The sequence below is a fragment of the Pristiophorus japonicus genome, chromosome 3, assembly GCF_044704955.1.
Source record: "Pristiophorus japonicus isolate sPriJap1 chromosome 3, sPriJap1.hap1, whole genome shotgun sequence".
Taxonomy (NCBI): Eukaryota; Metazoa; Chordata; class Chondrichthyes; family Pristiophoridae; genus Pristiophorus; species Pristiophorus japonicus.
The window spans coordinates 49,967,629-49,987,525 of NC_091979.1; the positions used below are offsets into that span (position 1 = coordinate 49,967,629).

At 45.9% G+C, this 19,897-nt stretch overlaps 1 pseudogene; it reads right to left on the minus strand.

Moving 5' to 3' along the window:
- Positions 1 to 1,323: 1,323 nt before the first annotated feature.
- LOC139260525 (U2 spliceosomal RNA) lies at positions 1,324 to 1,561 on the minus strand (annotated as a pseudogene).
- Positions 1,562 to 19,897: the final 18,336 nt, after the last annotated feature.

Genomic DNA, 19,897 nt, shown 5'->3' on the forward strand with positions numbered 1-19,897 from the left:
TATATAGTGATCATTTGACTATCATGTTAAGAGAAAGTTAGGCACTGACTATGAGCTCTGCACTCCCTAGATACAATTTCATTCAATTCCTATGATGTGTCCTTGAAAAATGGATCAGAGCCAAATCTTTGAACTAACATTCGTTGCACATGCTGACGGATTAGTTGACTGAGAACTAGCATAGCACATTACCTAATGTATAGAAATATCATGTGGCTACTATATGCAACACGATTAAGGCTGTCATTAAAACTAAAGGTGACCTGATGAGGTACTAAAGTGTACTAAGGGGAAAGAGATTACTAGTTTTCTGGTGCTGAATAGAAAATAAGATTTTAAGTTTCAGTAGTTTTCTATAAGTGCGATGTAAAATTAATGTATCACTGCATTTGAATATTGATAAAGGCAATAAGCAATTTTTATCTTGTGAGGGTTTTACAGGCAACAATTACGGCATAAAACTATTCGATAATTTAGTATCTTACAAAAGGTGTTTGATATGGCTGATATTATCTGTCTTCTGAAGTGACTTAAGAAATACTGCAATTCCTATGTATTATTCAGTGGAAATAAAGGAAAACAGAAAGAACTTGCACTTATAAAGCACTTTGCACATCCTCGGGACATTCCAAAGTGCTTCACAGCCAATGAATTACTTTTGAAGTGTAGTCACTGTACATTTGTAGTCAAACAGGGCAGCCAATTTGCACACAGCAAAATCCCATGAACAGCAATGTTAATGCTTGAGGGAAGAATGTTGGCCAAGACATTGGGAGGACTCCCTATTTATCCTAGCAAAGGTGCCATGGGATCATTCTCTTGAAAAGGTAGATGGGACCTTAGTTTAACATCTCAGCTGAAATGTGTCATCTCTGACAATGCATCACTCCCTCAGAAATGCACTGAAGTGTCAGCCTGGATTATGTTCTCATGTTACTGGAAAGGAGCTTGTATCCAGAGTCCTCTAACTCACAGGTGTGGTGCTGCTACTGACTCAAGCTGAAACTCAAAAGATTCATTGTTTGCTTGGAGCATACTTTCTGAGAATAGTTTTCTCATAAGGTCATGTTTCGATTCATATGAAAGTGGATGGCTGCGATTTTACTAACCTCGGCAGGTCCATGGTAGGCAACGTTGGTGGCGAGTCCCGACCCCGCTGCTGGCTCCATCCTGGCCTCTGAAATGAATTTCCATTGATTGGCCTTGTTTTTTTTTAAATTCGTAGCCAATCTTTCCAATTCTTTGTCAAATCACAAACGCCAGAGGTCACCTTGCACACATCAAGGATCACTCTGCGCCAATGCTCTTAGCCAAAAGGCCTAGAGCCACTGCACCGTTCCTGGAAGTACTGCAATACCAGGTTCGTGCCATGGAGGTGGATGGGTCAGGCCCCCCACACACCTCCGTGGAGGTGGATGGGTCAAGCCACCCCACCCACCTCCTATTTCCAAAAAGCATAGGAGAACCACCTTCCTGATCCAGGGAGAACCACTTTGGGGTCATGGTTACTCCCCTGTCAGGTCAGTTACGCATGATCTTAGCCAAAAGGCCGAGAAGCGATTGATTGGCCTTGTTAAGCCTGCCCAGTGAGTTTCCCTACTAATTAAAGGAAGTGGGTCTGGTGACATCATTTGAAGACGTGTCTTCAGCCAGTTTCCTTAAAGGGAACATGGCCAACTTTATTTTGACTTTTCTACTATCCGAGTTCTACAGTATTGAGGTGCTGCAAACATTGACAATCACTCCACAGAGGTGCAGGGCTGCACAGGCTCTCCCATGACTCTCTCCTTATGCTTATGGAGAGAGTCACCGCATGCAGGGAGATCCTCTTCCCTTCCAATGGGCGGAAGATCAACACAGCCTGGTTGCAGATTGCACAGAAGGACATAAGAACATAAGAACATAAGAAATAGGAACAGGAGTAGGCCATACGGCCCCTCGAGCCTGCTCCGCCATTCAATAAGATCATGGCTGAACTGATCATGGACTCAGCTCCACTTCCCCGCCCGCTCCCCATAATCCCTTATCCCCTTATCGTTTAAGAAACTGTCTATTTCTGTCTTATATTTATTCAATGTCCCAGCTTCCACAGCTTTCTGAGGCAGCAAATTCCACAGATTTACAACCCTCTGAGTGAAGAAATTTCTCCTCATCTCTGTTTTAAATGGGCAGCCACTTATTCTAAGATCGTGCCTTCTAGTTCTAGTCTCCACCAGCAGTGGAAACATCCTCTCTGCATCCACCTTGTCAAGCCCCCTCATAATCTTATACGTTTTGATAAGATCACCTCTCATTCTTCTGAATTCCAATGAGTAGAGGCCTACTCAACCTTTCAGGACATAAGCAGCGATATGGTCAGGAGACCTGGATGCAGCGCTGTGAACGTTTCAATGTTCTGAGTAGATCACGAAACGTTAGTACAAAGCTACACTCAACCTCATCCTGCTGTGCCTCTCATCACATCCACATCTGCCTTCCCTATCCTACTCCTGCACATCCTTACTCATACCAACTTACATTGCAACTCCACCCATCCCTCTTTATCTACATTATCACTTCCCCACCTCACTAGCCACCCCTCACACTCACCCTCATCCAAGTGCATTCACACCAACTAACAACAGACAAGGGTAGGCACATGTTCATGTAAAGTTTCTGTTAATGTGCTGTTAAACATTGAAACCTTTATTTTCAACACTTTTGGTTCTTGGACAGATTTGTGTGCATCTTTGGAAGTGGCTTAACAAGTTGCAGTGAATGGTGAGACATAATAGTACCCCCACAATGGAGATGAGTGTGAAAGGAATGAATCATAATATTATGTTCAGGATAACTCCATAAGACTGTGTTGTAAGCTCAAACCATTGTGACCTCGGTCTCTTTGATGTAACTCCAAAGTGAGGAAACAACATGATGGATTGTCTTTTATACCTGCTTGCCCAGAGTGCATAGCTGACCCTTTGGTCTCCCACAGGCGTGCCCCCCTGGTGGCAAGTCTTGCACATTGGTGAGCTTTGCATACATAACATGACTCCTCCACCCAAAGTCTTATGTACAAGTTATTTACAGGTTGAGGTGACCTCGCGCTCTGCATTCCCAGGCCGATTGCCTGAGTTGAAGTCCTGGCGTGGGTGAATTGATCGGATCTTTGCTGCATGGCAGCGCGGCTGGTCTGATCGGACTGTCGGGCATGGTAGATTCATCCTCGTGGTTGACAGCGAGGTCGATTGCTGGATGGGTGTGTGTTGGCGGATCATAGATGGTAAAGTCTTCTTCAAACTGTTCTTGGTTGTCAGTGAATCGCAGTTTGGTCTGATCCAAGTGCTTTCTGCATGTTTGCTCATTCAACAGTTTAACAACAAACACTCTATTCCCCTCCTTGGCTAAAACAGTGCCAGCAATCCAGTTGGGACCATGACCATAATTGAGAACAAATTCAGGATCATTAACCTCAATGTCACGCGATACAGCCTGTGCCGCCAGGTTTCTATGTGGTCATTGAGATCCGGGTTGACTAAGGAGAGCCTGGTTTCGAGTGCTCTCTTCATTAACAATTCTACAGGGGGAACCCCGGTGAGTGAGTGGGGGCGTGTCTGGTAGCTGAGCAGGACCCGAGATAACCGGGTCTGCAAGGAGCCGTCCGTTACGCGTTTCAAGCTCTCCTTAATGGTTTGGACTGCCCGTTCCGCTTGACCATTGGATGCGGGCTTAAATGGAGCAGACCTGACATGCTTAATGCCACTGCAGGTCATGAACTTGTTGAATTCCGAGCTGGTGAAACACGGTCTGTTGTCACTAACAAGGACGTCGGGTAAACCATGGGTGGCGAACATAGCCCTGAGGCTTTCAATGGTGGCAGTGACGTACATGATGACATTATTATACATTCAATCCATTTAGAGTAAGCGTCCACTGCTACTAGAAACATCTTTCCTAGAAAAGGGCCAGCAAAATCTACGTGGTCCCTGGACCATGGTTTGGAGGGCCATGACCACAGGCTCAGTGGGGCCTCCCTGTGTGTGTTGCTCAACTGTGAGCAAGTGTTGCAATGATGTACGCATGACTCCAATTCGGAGTCAATGCCGGGCCACCAAATGTGCGACCTGGCGATAGCCTTCACCATGACTATGCCTGGGTGGGTACTGTGTAGGTCGCGTATAAACGTTTCCCTGTCTTTTTTTGGCAAAACCACACGATTCCCCCATAGAAGACAATCCAATTGGATGGACAATTCATCCTTACGTTGGTGGAACGGCTTAATTTCATCTTGCATTTCCACGGGAGACACCGACCAGCTCCCATTAAGGATGCAGCTTTTTACTAGTGATAGCACAGGGTCTTGGCTAGTCCAGGTCCTGATTTGGTGAGCCGTGACGTTAAGCCCCTCTATCTCAAAAGCATCCATTACCAGAAGCAAGTATGCGGGTTGTGTCATTTCCACCCCAGTGGTGGACAGTGATAGCCGACTGAGGGCATCAGCGCAGTTCTCAGTGCCTGGTCTGTGGCGGATTACATAGTCATATGCAGACAGTGTTAGTGCCCATCTTTGGATGTGGGACGAAGCATTGGTGTTGATACCTTTGCTTTCTGAGAGCAATGAAGTAAGCAGTTTATAGTCGGTTTTGAGCTCGAACCGGAGACCAAATAGATATTGGTGCATTTTCTTAACCCTGTATACACATGCTAACGCTTCTTTCTCAACCATACTGCAGGCTCTTTCAGCCTTGGATAAACTTCTGGATGCATATGCAACCAGTTGCAGTTTGCCTGACACATTGGCTTGCTGTAACACACAACCGACCCAGTACGACGACGCATCACATGCTAGTACTAAACGTTTACATGGGTCATACAATACAAGTAACTTGTTAGAGCATAGCAGGTTTCTGGCCTTATTAAAGGCTGTCTCTTGAGATTTACCCCAGACCCAGTCGTCATCCTTGCGTAGCAATAAATGCAAGGGTTCCAGCAAAATGTTCAACCCTGGTAGAAAGTTACCAAAGTAGTTGAGGAGTCCCAGGAACGAACACAGCTCCATCACATTCTGTGGTCTCGTGTATTCTTGATGGCCTCCGTCTGGGAGTCTGTGGGTCTGATGCCATCTGCCGCAATATTTCTCCCCAGAAATTCGACCTCTGGCGCCAGGAAAACACACTTTGAGCGTTTCAGCCTGAGTCCCACTCTGTCCAGTCGCTTTAGAACTTCTTCCAGGTTGTGCAAGTGTTCCGTGGTGTTGCGACCAGTGATCAAGATGTCGTCTTCGAACACCACAGTGTAGGGAACCAATTCCAGCAGACTCTCCATGTTCCTCTGAAAGCTGGCCGCAGCCAAGCGAAACCCAAAGGGGCATCTGTGGTACACGAACAGTCCTTTGTGCGTGTTGATGCACGTCAATTTCTTTGATGGTTCAGCCAGCTCCTGTGTCATGTAAGCAGAGGTTAGATCTAGCTTGGTGAACGACTTTCCCCCTGCTAGCGTTGAGAATAGGTCCTCCGCTTTAGGTAATGGGTACTGGTCCTTTAACGAGACTTGGTTGATCGTTATCTTATTGTCCCTGCAGATTCTGACTGTCCCATCGCTCTTTAGCACCGGCACGATTGGACTGGCCCACTCGTTGAACTCGACTGGCGATATGATTCCCTCTCATTGAAGTCTGTCCAGCTCGATCTCGACTTTCTCTCGCATCATATATGGGACTGCTCAGGCCTTGTGATAAATGGGCCATGCCCCAGGAACAAGGTGGATCTGCACCTTGGCGCCTGTGAAGTTGTCGATGCCTGGCTCAAATAACGCCGGGAATTTGTTTCGCACCTGGGTGCACGAGGCGTCATTCACCGAAGACAGTGCTTTGATGTCGTCCCAGTTCCATTGGATCTTTCCTTGCCAGCTTCTGCCGAACAGCGTTGGGCCATTGCCTGGTACAATCCATAGTGGTAAATCATGCACCATTCCGTCGTATGATACTTTCCCTGCCGCATTGCCGATAGCAGGTATGAGTTCTTTGGTGTAAGTGCGCAGCGTTGTGTGAATTGGGCTCAGTTTTGACCTCTGTGCCTTGTTGCCCCACAGTTTCTCACAAAACTTGACTCGCCCCCGTGTCCAATTCCATGGAGACTGGAATGCCATTAACTTTAACTTTTAGCATTATCGGAGGGTTTTTGGTGGTGAAGGTGTGTACCCCATACACTTCCTCTTCAGCCTCAGGTTGAGTTGCCTCTTCTGCTCATTCAGCGTGATCTGCGCTGGATCATTCGTCCTCTGCTGACTCTGCCACGTGGTGAGTCAGAGGTCATTTCCACATTCACTGGAGGTGCCCCATTGTTCCACAGCCCTTGCACACATAGTGCTTGAATCGACATTGATGGGCTCTATGACTGCCCCCGCAGCGCCAAAATGGTGTTAATGGATACACATTCACACCCCACAAGGGCCTCTGAGTCACCCTAGGCCTGGCCTCTGCGGTCGTGTAGGCCCTGCCATGTACAGTTCTGACTGCTGAAGGCATTATTTTATGCACAATACTTGCCGGTGAGCTTCGACGCTGTGAAGATATCTTTTTTGTGTTGTTGCTCGTGGATATGAAAGCCTGAGCTATCGTGATGGCCTTGCTCAGATCTAGGGATTCGGCAGACAGCAGTTTACGAAGAATGACCTCGTGGCCGATTCCAAGCACGAAAAAATCCTGCAACATTTCCCCCAAAGATCCGGCAAATTTCCAATGTCTCGCAAGGCATCTTAGGTCGGTGACAAAACTCACCACGTTCTGGCCCTCAGAGCGATGGTGCGTGTAAAAGCGATACCTGACCATTAGGATACTGTCCTTTGGCTTGAGGTGTTCCCGAACCAGCATACACAGCTCTGTGTAAGTCTTGTTCATTGGTTTGACCGGTGCCAGCAGATTTTTGACGAGATCATATATCGGAGACCCACATAGGGTGAGGAAAATCGCCCTGCGCTTGACCGCCGTATCAGCCTTGTCCAGTTCGTTGGCCACGAAGTACTGGTCGAGACACTCAACAAAGGCTTCCCATTCATCACCCTCAACAAATCTCTCAAGAATACCAATGGCAGCCATCACCGCGTGAAAGTTCGTGACCTGTAACTCGTCGCCAATTATTATGTTCAGAATAACTCCACAAGACTGTGTTGTAAGCTCAAACTATTGTGACCTTGGTCTCTTTGATGTAACTCCAAAGTGAGGAAGCAGCATGGTGGATTGCCTTTTATATCTGCACAGGTGACCCTTAGGTTTCCCACAGGTGTGCCCCCTGGTGGCAAGTCTTACACTTTGGTGAGGTTTTCATACATAACGCATAGAATCATAGAAATTTACAGCATGGAAGGAGGCCATTTCGGGCCATCGTGTCCGCGCTGGCCGACCAAGAGATATCCAGCCCACTTTCCAGCTCTTGGTCCATAGCCCTGTAGGTTACGACACTTTAAGTGCACAGCCAAGTACTTTTTAAATGTGGTGTGCGTTTCTGCCTCTAACACCCTTTCAGGCAGTGAGTTCCAGATGCCCACCACTTGGGCATTGGGCATTGCAGGGATATTTTATGGTGTTGGTGTGGGGTGGTGCTAACCTGATGCATCATGTGCAGCCAGGGTGTACGGCATCAAGTGAAGTAAATATGGCCATGGTGAGGCCATCCCTGACCTCCTGGGCAGCAATGTGGTCGCAGGCTGATGCCCATCTGTCCTGTGCTGCATCAGGTGATTGTGGAGAAGGTTGATGGTGTTGTTGTTAGTGCTGCTGGTGTTCCTGGTGCTGCTGGTGTTGGGGCTGATCATGGTGGGATTCTCAGGACCAAGGTGAGAGCGTATGATGGAATAGATGGCAGGTAAAATAGAGATGACAGAAGCGATCTGTCACTGGTGAGAGAGGTAATGAGGTCAGACTGAATGGAGACTCGCATAAAGACATGCAGCACGGTGAATCTGTTGTGGAAATGCAGTGAGGAAGAGCTTGTGGCTGAGGGACGATATCTCTGTAAGGTGAGAGCTTTTACAGTATATTGCAGGGATGCTTTATGGCAACCAGTAACTAGTGGGGTGCCACAGGGATCAATGCTGGGACCCCAACTATTTACAATCTATTTTAACGACTTGGAAGAAGGGACTGAGTATAATGTAACCAAATTTGCTGACGATACAAAGATGGAAGGAAAAGCAATGTGTGAGGAGGACACAAAAAATTGCAAAAGGATATAGGCAGGCTAAGTGAGTGGGCAAAAATTTGGCAGATGGAGTATAATGTTGGAAAGTGTGAGGTCATTCACTTTGGCAGAAAAAAATCAAAGAGCAAGTTATTATTTAAATGGAGGAAGATTGCAAAGTGCTGCAGTACAGCGGGACCTGGGGGTACTTGAGCATGAACACAAAAGGATAGTATGCAGGTACAATAAGTGATCAGGAAGGCCAATGGTATCTTGGCCTTTATTGCAAAGGGGATGAAGTATAAAAGCAGGGAAGTCTTGCTATATAAGGTATTGGTGAGGCCACACCTAGAATACTGCGTGCAGTTTTGGTTTCCATATTTACGAAAGGATATATTTGCTTTGGAGGCAGTTCAGAGAAGGTTTACTAGGTTGATTCCGGGGATGAGGGGGTTGACTTATGAGGAAAGGTTGAGTAGGTTGGGCCTCTACTCATTGGAGTTCAGAAGAATGAGAGGTGATCTTATCGAAACGTATAAGATTATGAGGGGGCTTGACAAGGTGGATGCAGAGAGGATGTTTCCACTGATGGGGGAGACTAGAGCTAGAGGGCATGATCTTAGAATAAGGAGCCGCCCATTTAAAACAGAGAAATTTCTTCTATGAGGGTTGTAAATCTGTGGAATTCACTGCCTCAGAGAGCTGTGGAAGCTGGGACATTGAATAAATTTAAGACAGAAATAGACAGTTTCTTAAACGATAAGGGGATAAGGGATTATGGGGAGCAGGCGGGGAAGTGGAGCTGAGTCCATGATCAGATCAGCAATGATCTTATTAAATGGCGGAGCAGGCTCGAGGGGCCGTATGGCCTACTACTGTTCCTATTTCTTATGTTCTTATTTGAAGCTGTCAACTTAACAGCTCATTCAATGGCCACTGAACTCCCGCCTCAGCTTGACAGATGTGGTTCCCGACCTGTGTGGACCCTGTGAGCGAGCTGTCAACTGCAGAAGGTGAGCTGAAATTAATTCTTAAGTTGCTCTAAACAAGCCACTAATGAGCTGAATTGGGTCCCATGCTGTGAACCCGCCGCTATGTGTCGGGAGTGCTCAGCACTAATAGACCGAACATCAGGGAGAAGCGAGTGACAGTGGGTTCACAGCGGTGTCCTGTACAGCTGGGGGAAAAAAACTCTTCCCAACCCGACCCGCCACCAATCACGCCCGCTGAACCCCCGCAAAATCCAGCCCTATGTTTTTTATTAAAAAATGAGGAATGTCTTTGGACTGAGCATGCTCCATAAGAATCTGGTCTGTAGTGGGGCTTTTCATCGTGGATGCATGGCCCTAAGCTACCGATGCAAACTCTAAGATTATAGAGCTTTAATATTTTAGCACAGATAATGTAAATTAATTATTGTGATATAACTAATCTACTGGTTTTAATAAAAGCAGAAAATGTTGGAATTATTCAGCAGGTCAGGCAGCATCTGTGGAGAGAAAGACAAGCGTTAATGTTTCAGGTCGCTGACCTTTCGTTAGAAAGTTGGTTTTAATCATGCTTCTGTTTAATAAAGATTATTAATAAACTTGATTCATAGTTCACAACTATTTCCTGTCAGCGTGGTGTTTACCATCAGTTGGAAAGATCAAGGGCCTGAAATTCAGCACCGCTGGAAAGCTGGTGCTCCTCCCACCTTTTTATGGCCATTAGCGCCAAAATGTTTTCGTGGCTGGGCCACCCCAAAAGTGAACAAATGGGTTCTAGCGCTAATGAACACTTCCAAAGTAGATTTTTCAGCGGTATGGCTCTTAATTTGAGCGTTATCACCACTGAGAAATTCAGCATGCAGGTAAGGATTTCTAGAGCCAGCTGCTCCCTGGCCCTTTTGCAGCAAGGCCAGGTTTTGCAGCAAGGCCCTGAGGGGGGAAGGAGTCTGGAAGGATGACTGGTGTAAGAGGTGCAAAGAGAGCCAACGGGTTCACTGAGAGGGAGCTGGAGACACTGATGGACGGTGTGGAGGACAGAAGAAGAATACTGTTTCTTGACGTGGGGAGACCTGGCAGACAGGTAGTACATAATGCATGGAGGGAGATTGCAGGGGAGGTGTCAGGCACCTTCATATATGTGAGGACGCACCCTCCCAGGAGGGCGCTGGCCAGTCTGCACCCGGCCCTTCCAGGGTGGCAATGGATCGAGGCCTCCTAGCTCTGGGGCGACGGGGATCCTCTTCCTCCTCTTCCTCCTGTGCCGCCTCCTCCTCAGGTGGTACTGTTGGCTCGACCTCCAGAGCTGTCCCGTCATGATGGCCAGGTTTGCAGCATGCAGCAGACCATGATGATTATGGAAACCCATTGAGGGGAGTACTGCAAGGTGCCACCAAAGAGGTCCAGACACTGGAACCTCTGCTTAAGGATGCCTATGCACTGCTCGATGATGTACCTGGGTGGCTCAATGAGCAACATTGTATGCATGCTCTGGCGCTGTCCTGGGGTTCTGCAATGGGGTGAGCAGCCAAGTGGACAGGGGATATCCCTTGTTCCCAAGCAGCCAACCACAATCCTGATTCGGATCGGTGAAGACAGCGGGCACACTGGTCTAGCGCAGAATGAACAAATCATGGCAGCTGCCTCCCTTGCCCGCTGCCTGTCTGCAAGCTGGTGACGACGACGCCTTCTTCTGCGTGCTGTCCTGATTCTGAGCAGGTATATCAGGTGTCGCCCTCCCAACACTCCTTCCATCCTCAGGGTGAACCCTGCCAAGCAGGTCTCTGCAGCCCACAGACCTCCACTAAAGAGTCAAAAGTACAGGGGTGTGTGCATACCTCTGAGCAGCATTCAGCAGGTTGAATGGAGACAAAACAATTAACAAAACTATTAAAAGATAAATACAGTGGATGCTGTAATCTTAAATAAAAACACTAATAATTAATAAAACTATTAAAAGATAAATACAGTGGATGTTGTAATCTTAAATAAAAACAGTAATAATTAACAAAACTATTAAATGATAAATACAGTGGATGTTGTAATCTTAAATAAAAACACTAATAATTAATAAAACTATTAAATGATAAATACAGTGTATGTTGTAATCTTAAATAAAAACACTAAAATTAATAAAACGACTTCCTTACCAAAAGGGCCCGATCGTGGAAACACTCCAGCGGTGTCCCGTTTGAGCACTGACTCGAATAGCTTGCGGGGGTACTGTTGGGAAAAGTCTTACCTTTTTTCAGCTGAAAATTCCTGTCCTGGTGGCTTTTCAGCGGCCCGCACGCTGCAGAGCTCTCCGCTGCAATGTCTCCTTTACAGCAGCTTCACCACGCCATTTCCGGCGGAAGTGCACACCGCTCAAATCCCCCCCGAGCTGAATATGGCTCAGGGAGGGAAAATCATCCGACCGCAGCGGCCGATTGATTTTATCGGTGGCCCGCCGAAACTCCGCGGTAGCCGTCCCTTCGCGGACGGTGAATTTCGGCCCCCAGGTGTATATTGTGTGCAGTGTGTACTCTTTTTAATACATATCTAATTGATAAAAGGGTTTATTATTCCAGCAGTATGCATTCCCATTTACTTTGTGTATAGGGTCACATTTTGATTGATAGGGAGTAAGGGTATGCCAATGGAAATGGAGTTTCGTGATGAACAAGAGTAAAAATGATTGGGAAATAGCCTGAATTTTAACAATTGGTGGCAGCTTAAGTTGAATATATACCACTTGCAGACCAAAAACTAAAGCAAGTCATTTTAGCTTCACACCCTGAAACTCTCTCGCTAATCCGCACCTCCTTGCTACCTCTCTGCTCTCTTTCAAATCCTATCTCTCGTCCAAGCCTTTGATCACCTGGCCTAACTCTTCTCCCCTCACAGTTAAGTCTCCATTCTTAATTCTGCAAAGCATTTTGGGATCTTTTACTGCATTGTATAAATACTAGTATCCAGACATATGCAGAGCTCTGTTCCAAAGAAAGGCAGTTAAAGTTTGAGCCAGACAGGAAATAAGCAGTGTAAACAGGGTTCTGCTTCACTAGTACAGTACGTGGACTGCTAAATACCTGGTTGCAGATAGAGTAAATAAGAATTCTAGCAGTGAGCCCACTATAAATCACTGGCACTATACACTGATCCCAATGGTCTGTGTTAACTGGTCCTCTTATTAAATATTTGGTCGAAAACATGAGTAGGAAATTCCAGTCATAGTTGCTGTGAGATGGAAATAAGATTCACAGACTGAATTTAGTCAGTATTTAGTCAACAAAAGCAAACTGGGAAGTTGTTACTGTAAAATGCCAATGCTGTAATAAATGTATCAAGCTGGAATTTTGTTGCTTAGGATATCATGATTGCTTCATATATTTGTGCCATATAGCTGGATATGGTCCAGATATATGGCCACATAAAAGTTTACTGCACAAGATAAAAGTTCACGGGGTTGGGGGTAATATGTTAGTATAGATAGAGGATTGGCTAACTAACAGAAAACAGAGAGTTGGGATAAATGGTTCATTCTCTGGTTGGCAACCAAGTAACTAGTGGGGTGCTGTAGGGATCAGTGCTGGGACCCCAACTATTTACAATCTATATTAACGACTTGGAGGAAGGGACTGAGGGTAATGCAGCCAAGTTTGCTGATGATACAAAGATGGGAGGAAAAGCAATGTGTAAGGAGGACACAAAAAATCTGCAAAAGGACATAGACAGGCTAAGTGAGTGGGCAAAAATTTGGCAGATGGAGTATAATGTTGGAAAGTGTGAGGTCATGCACTTTGGCAGAAAACATCAAAGAGCAAGTTATTATTTAAATGGAGAAAGATTGCAAAGTGCCGCAGTACAGCGGGACCTGGGGGTACTTGTGCATGAAACACATAAGGAGAGTGTGGTGTATGTAGCACACAAATCACTGACTCCACACGGTCTGGTGTAAATCTAACTGCTGTGACCTTCGTCCTTTATTGTTCAGCTCCAGAGTGCCTCTCAGGTGTGGTGGTCAGCCTTATATCGCACCTGTTGTAGGTACTACCAGGGTTTCCCACCACAGCGCCCTCTGTGGTGTGGCATAGTGCTTACATTACATTTAAGGTATTGGGACAATACACACATCATTACATAACAGAGAGCATGCAGGTACAGCAAGTGATCAGGAAGGCCAATGGTATCTTGGCCTTTATTGCAATGGGGATGGAGTATAAAAGCAGGGAAGCCTTGCTACAGCTATGCAAGGTTTTGGTGAGGCCACACCTAGAATACTGCGTGCAGTTTTGGTTTCCATATTTACGAAAGGATATACTTGCTTTGGAAGCAATTCAGAGAAGGTTCACTAGGTTGATTCCAGGGATGAGGGGATTGACTTATGAGGAAAGGCTGAGTAGTTTGGGCCTCTATTCATTGGAGTTCAGAAGAATGAGAGATGATCTTTCGAAACGTATAAGATTATGAGGGGGATTGACAAGGTGGATGCAGAGAGGATGTTTCCACTGATGAGGGAGACTAGAACTAGAGGACATGATCTTAGAATAAGTGGCCACCCATTTAAAACAGAGATGAGGAGAAATTTCTTCTCTCAGAGGGTTGTAAATCTATGGAATTTGCTGCCTCAGAGAGCTGTGGAAGCTGGGACATTGAATAAATTTAAGACAGAAATAGACAGTTTCTTAAACAATAAGGGAATAAGGAGTTATGGGGAGCGGGCGGGGAAGTGGAGCTGAGTCCATGATCGGATCAGCCATGATTGTATTGAATGGCGGAGCAGGCTCGAGTGGCAGTATGGCTGACTCCTGTTCCTATTTCTTGTGTTCTTATGAACCATACCTCACATACTCTATTATTTTGCCTGCTATTTTCCATTATCCAGCAAAGAATACTTTGAGTGTGTTCCAAATATACTGCTTCCTACCTAACTCTGGTTCTTTACCTTTCATCCTTGATATATCACTCAGCTTCTGTAATTAGCTTAGTACAGTTTACAGCCCCAGGCTTCCAGTTAGCCGTTCATTGCCAATATCCTTAGCCTCAATTATTAAGTAGTCTCCCTGGCAGTGATTGGTGTCCAGACTGACGCTTCCTGTTTGGAGCAGTCATCGCATTAAGTGGATGGTCTCAGTCGACAGAGTCTGAGGTATGAGCAGAATCGTTTGGGTTAAATGAGTTGTCTACCATTCTTTTCAAAGCATTGTCGGGCAGTCGTTAAAGACCTTCTTTCAGTGACACCCGGTTGATAGAGCAAAAAAAAACGGCTGCCCTTGGATTTATGAGTCAGATGCAAATGCACCTAATGAGCCACAAGGGAGTCTTGCGGTTTCTGGAGAAATCAGACATTTAGCAGCAGCAGTACACAATAGTATCAGCTTTCAGTTTTCAAGTCTACAGTGATGTTGAGCACAAAGAAAGAGAGGCCCCCAGACAGGCCCCGTTAGTGGGTCTTTTTTGAAGTAAGAAGCCAAAGCAGTGGAAATTATTTATTTTCGATGCACTTAGGTGTAGTGGTGCTCAGATGGACTATTTTATTCTCTGTCAGCTCTTGTACGGTGCATGGATTTGATTTCAAACTAGTGAAATCAGGTTACTTGACTGATTTGCTGTTAAGATTTGCACTTACATTAGGTTGCAAAGTAAAATAGTGCCAATAAGCCAGCATATTACATAGAATGCAGGTTATACATATGAAAAGGTACAAGAGTTTTGAGTTGTGAACCACTTAAAATAGTTGTAAAGCTGACATGATGTACATGTAAGATTGCTTGTGATATATATGGATGATAAAAAGGTATATTATTAATGAAAAAACTCATTAAAATATAGCTTTAAGATCCACTAACTAAATCCTTTCATATGCATATTAGATATATTAAAATAGGCTATTCAGGCATGGCCACACAGACACTACTGTAAACTTGCCTCCAGTCACATCCACGCTGCTATAAAAATAGGAATATTGGACCACCAAGAAATTCTGGGCAAGCCAGTTCCTGCTTACCTGTGACTTAAAATTAGGCTCCATATACGAGTGTGTACTCAGCATTTTGTCTATGAAAAGCATTTTGTGAAAAATACTTATTTTACTTTATTTAGTATCGAAAAATAATTCATGTTCATCTGAAAAGACCCAGTTAAAGCTGGTTCGAATTCTCTTCTTGAAGCTTGAGGCGGGGGTGGGGCGGAATTTCTGATCTGCGCTTTGAAGTGTCAGACACGAACTCTTGTGGTAGTGCTTCAGGAAAAAAAACACGACTCACCTTTATGAAAAACAACATTTGATTGTTACCTAAAAGGGTAGGTGGAGATAAAAAGAGAAACCGCAAGCACTGGATCTCTGAAATAAAAACAGAAAACACACAGTAGTTCAGTCTGAAAGAGAAAGTTAGGCTAGCATTTTGCTGGCAATGCCTCTTTAGAATTCTGTGGGATAAACTTTGTGATTGCATATGTCCTGGTTGTGCATGTGCGTGACCTATTTATAGGGCGGGGTGGGGGGACAGGAGGAGGTGGGGGGCGTGGAGTGTGTGGAAAATCCCAGGAGTAGATCTTACACCTACTATCTGCCAGGATAGTGCAGCCTGTTGTTTTGTAACAGCCGGGCTACCCTGGGTTTGACTGAAACTCCTGCTGCAAGTGCATAAAATCTCATTAAGATATGTAGGGGAGGACGTAAACCTCTCATTTTACCCAGAAGGAAAAGAGCTGTGGGATCTGTCTGTGCTGCAATAATACAGCAGGCCAGTGTCCTGGAAGGAACAGGGAACCCAGAACCAGATGTAGATTGAAACCGAGATGGTGTGGCCTTGGCAGGGCAGTGATTGGACGGGGGAGGACACCGGAGGGCCAATGGTGGGACAGAGTCAGCCCAAAGCAAGGGACTCCAAGCCAATGGGAGTGCCCTTGCTCGAAAACTCGGGACTGACTCATCACCAATACTGGGCTATTGTCTCCCCCACGTTTACACTATGGAGGGATATTATGCAGGCCTTAAGAAAACTAGGGAACCCAAAACAAACCGAAGGCCTATACAATGGCTACACGAGGCCCACACCCTGCCAACCCAATTAACCCTTGATTAGGTTAACATCAGGGATGGCCAGTGGGAAACCCTCCACGAAATCCAACACTGCTGCATTTTTCAAAAATCACAAGCCCATCAATGGGAAGGATTTATTTCAGCACGAAAGTCTGGCTGGATAACTGGATATAAGAAGGGGTTTCTGCCCCGACAAGTTGTTCCGTTCTCGTGTTCCAGCAAGCAGTCAGCCTTTCGACACAGAAGGAAGACCAGTGTCCGAAGACACCGAAGACAGAAGAAGCTAACCACCATCCGGAGACTGCATCAGTTCAGCCTCCTTTCGCTACTGGAGACTTTTCTTTTTCCACAAGGATCTTCCCCTGAGAGCTGGACTCAGGTAGATCCACAGCAACAACAAGACGCAACAACAACCAAGTTTCCAAGAATTTCACAACCGAAAAAGTAACTTCAAGATAGCAAATAGAGAACCCCGAAACCGTGTTTTGACCTGGAAAGACTGTAAAGGCTGTGGTGAGTATAATCTCTGGTCCCCAGAACTCCCAACTCAGTTAGGTCAGGAAGGTGGGAGGTTGGGCATTGCACTGCTGTTAAACTTGTGTAAAATTTTTTCGTTGTGTCCATTTAGTGGGATTTGTTGGTGTATTGCTGTTTTTGAGATACACCTTGTCAAATAAATAGGGAGCTTAAAGTTCCTCTTGGAATCACCTTGTCTCAGTTCTGTTGTGTTACATCTCCTGATCGTGAGTCTTGTGTCAGAACAGTGTAAGGGAAGCCAGGAGCACCTCGAAAATGCTCAACTGTGTGCCACAGGCTAGGGAAGAAAGAGGTTAGGAGTGTTTGACACTCACAGGTGCCTCACAGGCTAGTCATAAGCTGTGGGGGCGCACGAGTCTCAAAACCCCCTTCATAAGCTGTGGACACAGTCTCTCCAGGAGTGTTCTTGCAGCATTCAGGGTACCTCACAGGCCAGGCATAAGCTGTGAGGGCAGAAGTCCAGAGAGAGACACCCAAGGCACAACACTCCCCAGAACCCCTTATAGTTACATCGATGAGCATTGGGCTTTCCTACCTGACATCTTATGCCACTTGATCAGAAATGGAATGCCATTGCTGAAGGCCCGTAATAAATGGGCATATTTGCAAACTCCCGTCCTGGCATTTGAAAGTGAGTTTCTTAAAGGTGTGGTTCGTGGTTTGGGAATGACTGCGAAATAGCCCTTTTTGGCTTTTTATTTTGATCAAAGGTCACATTTGTAAGAGTAATAACCATAAATGCAACACAGTTGATTTTATTCTTAGCCAGATGGGCAGCTGTGACGGTGCCATGTAGATTGCATAAGGTTTAGCACCTTTTTTGGCACATTGTATTTTTTGCATGGTTTTAGTTCCCTTGTGTTTTTTCAGCTTATAGCATTAAAGGGAATTTAAGTCTCTCATAGTGAGAGGAGGAAGGTGTCGAGCTGCTCGACCTCAAAGAGTAGTTTTTGGAAAGGCAATGACTTGCACCTCCTTGTGTAAGTTCATGATGTGACACTCCAACTCCATGTTCAAGCTTTTAGCAGCTGCTTTGATCTGTCCTCTTTTAGGCCAAACTTGTTTTTTTTTGAGTGGCGTTACTAGGTGGCTTGGGTGTTACATTAATCTAAAGACAACTGCCTCATCTGTGCTTATTCCTGTCATGCCCCATGTAGCTGGGAACTCCCTCAGCGTATCCTGCCATATGCAGGACAGCAATGAAGTTACGGAAGCTTGTCAATGGTATAGGCCAACCAGTTGTCAGTATGGTGAATCCAGACAGGATAGACTCACACATGTTGGAACCCAGGGTTTCTATCGCATCAGGTAAAACATTCCCAGAAGAATCCTCGGCTGTGCTTCCCTTAAAGCGAACTCTACTGCAAATGGCCCTTGAGGTTCGAGGTGTCACACAGTGGTAATAAATTTTGACATCCGGGTTTCGCGTCGTCAAGCTATGTAATTTGGAGGATCCAGGAGATGTTTATAATGGATGCACAGAGAGCAAGGGCAGCACCCAGATTTAATGATACTCCCCACAAGTTACTGCCGGTGCAGTCAGGAGCAGGAGGGCCATGCTTTTCCCCAGCAATGGGAGGAAGAAATCTGCGGCTCTCACCAAGAAGGTGTAGTTGGTGGTCACTGAGGAGGTGAGCAGCAGGAGCGTTGCTCCTGGTCTTGGATGCAGCGCAGGATGCGGCTTAATGACCTCGCCAGATCAGGAAAAGTGAGTACTTTTGCTGACTCACCTACATCTCCCCCGCCGCAACCACCGCCCGCCTTTCACACTGTCTCGCCAAGCATTCTCCATCATATCACTTCTCACACTCACTCAAGTTTCAGCCTTTGGTTTCTATGCACTTCTTTGCTTCCCCATTTATCCACGCACCACTCGCTCCTGTCCTTATAAATGTGATGCATCTGTCTCATCGAATGCACTGCATCAACTGGATGAATACCTTGCCTTCACTCACTTATCTTACCTTGTAGGAGAAGAGAGAGAAAAATGCAAGGGAGAGTGCGAGGACTGGAGGCGGGCTGCCACAAATAGTCCAGCTTGCAGATGCAGAGGAGGATGCTGTGGAGATAAGTGGCACATCTGTGTCCCTCTCCATCGGAGATGTAGATACAGGGAATTCGCAGATAGCTGGCGACAGAATATCTCTGACACACACAGTTTATTTCATCAAAGACTGAGCTATGAGAAGATTGTGTACGGTGCTTGTCAAGATTGTTATTTTACCTGTCTATTACTATTATCTATCTAATCGTAGCCAGAAAATCTCCAGTAATGGTTTCTCTTCCCACTCCCGCATTGTTACCTCTGGTGTTCCCCAAAGATCTGTCCTTGGTCCCCTCTTATTTCTCATCTATATGCTACCCCTTGGAGATATCATCCGAAAACACAGAGTCAGTTCCCACATGTACGCTGACGATATCAGCTCTACCTTTCCACCACTTCTCTCGACCCCTGCTTGGTCTCTAAATTGTCAGATTGCTTGTCCGACATCCAGTACTGGATGAGCAGAAATTTTCTCCAATTAAATATTGGGAAGACCGAAGCCAATATCTTTGGTCCCCGCCACAAACTGTGTTCCCTAACCAATGACTCCATCCCTCTCCCTAGCATCAATCTGAGGGTGAACAAGACTGTTCGCAACCAAGGTGACATATTTGACCCTGAAATGAGTTTCCAGCCGTCTTTTTCCACCTCCGCCTCCGCCTTCACCCCTGCCTCAGCTCTTCTGCTGCTGAAACCCTAATTCATGCCTTTGTTATCTCTACATTTGACTAGTCCAATTCACTCCTGGCTGGCCTCCCACATTCTACACTACATAAACTTGAGGTCATCCAAAACTCAGCAGCCCGTGTACTAACTTGCACCAAGTCACAATCATCCATCACCCCTGTGCTTTCTGACCTACACTGGCTCCCGGTTAAACATCGCCTCGATTCTAAAATTCTCATCCTTGTTTACAAATCACTCCATGGCTTTTCCCCTCCCTATCTCTGTAATATTTTTCAGTCTCACAACCCCACAAGCTGTCTGCGCTCCTCAAATTCTGACCTCTTGAACATCCCTCATTATAATCGCTCAACCATCGGTGGCCGTGCCTTCAGCTGTTTGGGCCCTAAGCTCTGGAACTCCCTCCCTAAACCACTCTGCCTCTCTACATCTCTTTCCTCCTTAAAACCTACCTCTTTAACCA